The sequence below is a fragment of the Anabrus simplex genome, chromosome 4, assembly GCF_040414725.1.
Source record: "Anabrus simplex isolate iqAnaSimp1 chromosome 4, ASM4041472v1, whole genome shotgun sequence".
Lineage (NCBI taxonomy): Eukaryota > Metazoa > Arthropoda > Insecta > Orthoptera > Tettigoniidae > Anabrus > Anabrus simplex.
In genome coordinates this window covers 203770785-203776784 of record NC_090268.1, presented here as the reverse complement: position 1 = coordinate 203776784, position 6000 = coordinate 203770785, and positions in this window count along the sequence as shown.

Below are 6000 nucleotides of genomic sequence, written 5' to 3'. Positions count from 1 at the left end.
AGATCCTCGCCACATTTCCTGGCTAGAAACCCGTTAACCAGTTTGTACGTGTGCCTACCATGCGACACGGTGAGCTGCTCTCCTCCCTGAAGTACAGACAAAGGTTCCCGACATTCTTCGTCTACCGACTGTTCAACCAATAGGTTACGTAGTCTTTTTAGAGCAGTTTCATTTTCCTTAGACAGACATGTACATATAATAATGCCCTCACGTGGCTCTAGAAGGCTACCTTCTTCGCACAACTTCGGATCACGTGACAATAAATCAGCAAGGACATTATTCTTTCCCTTAATGTGAGTTACCTTAAAATCATACTCTTGCAGGGCGAGTATCCATCTACTAACTCTGTTAGATGATAATTTACACTTGGATACAAAAGAAAGAGCATGATGATCCGTCCTAATTTCAAATTCGGTACCTAAAACATACATCCTAAATTTACTGAGGGAGTATACGATAGCTAGGAATTCTAGTTCCGTTATAGTATAACGCTTTTCAGCCGCACTTAAACCTCTGGAAGCTAACGACACAATCCCTAAATTACCATCATCATCTACTTGACATAGTGCACCAGCGATACCACAGTGAGATGCGTCCGTCAGCAACACATACTTCCTATCGGGCATAGGGTATCTCAAAACAACTGCCTGCCTGAATCCTTCTTTTAATTTTAGGAAAGCTCTATCATGATCTTGTGTCCATTCCCACTTACTGCCAGCTTTCAATAGTTCTCTAAATGGCTCTAGTAAGTTACCAAATTTCACTACAAATCGTCTGAAAAAATTACATACACCAATATACGATCTGAGCTCCTTAATATTTCTAGGTGTCGTAGTATTCAATATCTTTTCAATTCTTGTGCTCTCAGGCGTCACTCCCATTGCCGAAACACGGTGCCCCAAAAAAGTCACCTCTCGTCTACTGAAAACACATTTGTCAAGTTTCAGAGTAAAACCAGCATACTCTAATTTAGAAAAAACCCTCTCCAAGTGGTCCAAGTGCTCTTCAAAGGTACTAGATCCTATAACCAAATCATCGATATAAATAGTAGCATAATCTCCAGTATCATCTCCCAAGGCAATACTAAGTGCGCGAATTAAAGCGGCCGAACTCGTACGGGTCCCAAAAGGAACACGCCTAAATTGGTACAAACTATGCTTATAGCTGAAAGCAGTAAGAGGCCTGTCTTCTGATCTTAAAGGTATCTGCCAAAAACTACTCCTAAGATCTAACGTAGAAAACCAACTCTTACCCTGAAAATTCTGTATCAACTCTTCAATGGTTTGTGATCTCAACTGATCAGCACCAATACGTCGGTTCATTTCCCTGCCATCAATACACAAACGTATTGATCCATCAGACTTAGGCACGACAATTAAGGGATTAACATATTGACTGTTTGATAATTCAATCACATCGTCTGCTAACATAGCTTGAATTTGATCCTCTACAGCTTTTGCATATTTGTGTGGTATCGGATACCGCGGTCCGCTGAATGGAGTTTTATCCAGCACAGAAAAAGAATGTTCATACAGATGGGTAACACCAGGTTTCTCGGAAAAAATCTCCACGTGTTCACATAACACTTCAAATAACTTGTCCTTCTGGACTTCATTCAACTCATTTCTACTTACGGCTTCTTTCAAGCCACATATTTTATCCTCATGAATCCACAACTGACACAACTTCAGGCCCTCACTAGCCTCTTCATTTACTTTAGAAACCTCTCTCATTCTCCACACTGTACTAACTTCCGTTTTCCTCTGAATTTCCTCCTCAAACTTGACCTTAATATCCTCATTATTCCACCTCAAATTTAGCACTAGATCATTGTAATTTAACTGAGCCAATTTTAACGTTAACCAGTCAGATCCCAAGATAAGATCAAATATCAAATGCGGAATTACCAAACATATCTGAACGCTAATAAAATTATTAATACAGATCGGGACAGCTACTTGTTTACAAATTTGCTTAGACCTCTTTCCAACAGCCGTAATGATGAAAGTAGACTTAACAGGCATTTCCTCCAACTGAATACCCTGTTTCACTAATGACTCATACCACTGAGAACTAATACATGATATTTGGCTACCAGAATCAATCAAAACTTTAACCCACGCCCCCCAGACTTTCAATTTAACAACGGGATTGACTACTTTATTACTTGAATCTCCATTATTCTGCTCGGGTTCATACAACAAATCGTCCCTAACATCGAGGTCATATGGTAACACTTTCATGGCAAGACACTTCGCTACCTCCGTACTAGGCTGGAATTCTGACCTAACATTACAGCCTCTCGTTAGTTTAAAGGTTCCCTTTGTGTATTGACGTTGGACTCATCAGTACATTGCTCTGGCCTCCGTTGGGAATTTCCTGTCCTATATTCAGATGCTCCTCTCCTGCTGTTCTGCTGAGGTCTGAACTGATTGCGAGTTTCGTGATTCTGTGTACTACCGTTATGTCTCATTCCGTTGTGATGACTAAAGTTCTGAATATTCTCCGTTCTACTCCTAAGGTTACCTAAAGCATCAAAACTGCCTAGTAGGTTCTCCATCTCCTGAATAGTTCCAACTTTTTGCATACAGGCCGCTTCTCTCACCCTGTCCGGAAAATGTCTTAAAAGTAATCTTACTACATCAGACCCTTCGGTTATACCATCTAAGTTCTGACAAATCATGACATGTGCCAGGAAGTACTCGGTCATAGTAACTCCTTCATGCTGTTTGTACCTCCCAAATACCACCCTTTCTCTCTCCCGAGCTTGTATCGCTTCATTCCAGAATTTCTCTCTAAACTTATTTCTGAATTCTTTCAGGTTCGTCATCGTCTGCCTATATACCATGAACCAAGACCGAGTTTCTCCTACAAAAGCATGGTCAATATTTTCCATAACGTCTTCCCAGTCCATAGACCCTTCCTCTAGACGCTTTTCAAACCGTTTCTCTATCATCTTAAGGAAATCTAGCGGGTTCGTTTGTTTCCCATTAAATTTAGGTAGTTCAATTTCCCTAATGTAGCTATTTCCTAGACATTGCCTTCCCGTGAAAACCTGTTTATCCTTTGCCACCTGTTTTAACTTATTTTCTGCTTTCTCCATCCGGCATTCTACATCTCTGTCTCTCCTATCAATTTCTCTCTCCAAATTAACCTGCTTCTCTTTCAATGTCCTAATTTCAATCTTATTCTCTTCAGCTATCGCAAACCTTTCTTCACTTGCCCGGGTCTCATCTTCTATTCTAAGCTTTACCGTGTCAATCTCTTGTTTGACGTGGTCTTTAAATACCCGTATTTCCCCTCTTTGAGTCTCAACTCTCTTATCAATACTAGTGACCTGCCTCATTACTTCCTCCCTAGTAGAGTTGTTTTCCTTCCCCATTAATTCCAGGAATTCACTTCTCTGTTCCGCAAACTTTTCTTCTACCTTTTTCCCTTGCCGTACATATTCACTTTCCTGGTCCTCTAATCGCTTATTAAAATGTTCATTTTTTACCACCAGATCGCGTAACTGCCTACTGTGTTCGTCCATTCTCCGATTCGCTTCCTCCTTATTTTCCCTCATCTCCCTACTTAATTCAGCTTTAGTTTGCTCTAACTGTTCTTTAAGTTCATATTTAATATTCTCAATTTTAGTGTTAGTTTGTTCTAATTCACTTTTAAGCTCAGATTTAGTTTGTTCCAATTCATTTTTTATTTCAGTTTTACTGTCCTCTATCTTACTTAACATTAACTGCATCATTCCCATTAACTGATCATTATTATTACTTTCATTGTTAGTGTTGACTTCCGCTTCGCCCCCCATCCTACTATCATCTGACTCCATACTGACTTCTTTCTGTTTGCCTTCACTCTCCATACTACTTACACTTCTATCTTCAATTTCCTCTACAAGACTACACAACTCTTCCTCTGAACTCAATACGTTATTGCCTTTTATCGCCCGTCCACTGCGCAACATCCTCTCCTCTTTCGTCTGATCAGCCATGACCCTTCCCACAATCAAACACTCTTAATGAAACGTGGATATCCTAATTTTGGCCATAATACGAATTCTGATATCGTTACTGTCATTAACTGCTCCGTACTTAATGATTTTCTCGCCACACGTTGGAGCGGCATTTATGTGACTTCCCCTCTCGGAGAACCATCATCATACGAGAAATGCAACCAAGCAAGCTAAGGGCGCCAATCTTTAAGTTGAGGACTTAAAGATAAAAATTTATAATCAAGCTTGGACAGACTCTTATCACAGGGGTGGGGTGATAGTGCACTAATCATTAAGCAGGAGAATTAAAAATCAAAAGGCTAATGAAGGCAGATTGATTAAAGTGAACAAGAAAAATACTATTTATTATATTTAATATAAATGACGACGGTTTAACGAGAACTGAATTTAAATTAGAAAATGAATTTAATAAAAAATTGAATGACTCTACTTCGCGAAAACTTGCAATATCTTTAACTCGCTTGCTCACCATGTCGTCTTGTTCTGCTGGTCCTTGGAAAGCTTCCCTCCTTGTAGCTGGAACATCACCGGTCGTCTTTGATATCTCTTCATCTGCAGCTCAGTACCATTCCTGCCTTACAAATTGCACCCACCACTAATTGGAAGATGACTTCAAAACTAACACTCCCTATTATGCTTTATCCCATAGATTGGAGATAAGCCCTATGTCACAGTTAGAAGAACCACCTTGGGTTATATGGAGAGGATACTCAATTAAGAATCCTTCCAACTTTACTGATAATGTTCTCTGAAGTTTCATTTCTATCTAGATTAAAACTATCTATTGACTTAGACTGGTTCAAACCGGTCTTGTAGCCGTGCTGTACGTACTTCCTCATGAGAGTGGCTATACACACCTCATTCAGAATTTCTAAGTATCGAGACGCAGAATCAAGTAGAAAATCAAGTAGAAGCTGTAGAATACCTCGTAGAATAATGTAGAGAGACTCGCAGAAGCGAATAAGACGTTGTAGAGAGACCCTCCAGGAGCTCCAACACGCCCTTTTATAACTTTCTCTCGCGCTAATTACAGGCCGCTACACGTGGTCCAATCAGATGACACTTCTCTCCCCACTCCAGAAATTAGAGTTGACGGGCCATATCCATGATATCAACTGTTCTTCTATTCGTCCTTTCACTCAGTATCCATGGCAACATGACGCTCCTTTGAAAATATAGGCGTTGATCAGTTCGAATAATTCTGGTCGAAATACGGTAGCTTACGTTAGGACGCGTGAACACGTGCTCGCTTTTCTCAGAACTTGATGTCTAAATTTGTCCTTCCTTCCTCCTCGGTGATGTGGCAAGATAACTGAAATCTACTGCAAGTTAATTTTAACCAACTGTCGCAAGAATCTAAGTGAATATTAGGATATTCAGCCCTCGTTTATAAGTCGTAGTTACAAAGTAATGAAATGATAGTGAGCAAATGATTAAACATGAATTATAATACAATTACATACCAAATAAATATCATGACGTTAAATTCCTGAATTAATTACACATAATAAAATTAACATAATTACACTGTAACGTCTGGAACGTTACACTTGGACCCGGCTTTTATGTTTCATCTTTCCAGTCCTTTCTCCGTTGTTCAGTTCTTATCCGGTATGAACTCGGCGGTATTAAACATTTCTCCGTTTAATGAATGGTTTTAAAATTATTTTAATTGTTGCTTCATCTAATTTGTTCAGAGAGGATAGTTACCTAGTTGTGCTTTCTCTTAAAACAACACTCACCACCACTATCGCAATTATTATTATTATTATTATTATTATTATTATTATTATTATTATTATTATTATTATTGTACCGGAGGTACAGCCGTCCCGTGCATTTAAATTAAGCGCCTTTTAGAAGGCCATCTATAACATAAACTCTGAAACTCATTTCGGAAATAGTTTGAACATTCATCGACAGATGTCTCTACCACCAACTTATGTGCGCCCTCTGGGGCGAGGATGAACAATTAATTTTCAAAGTAATTT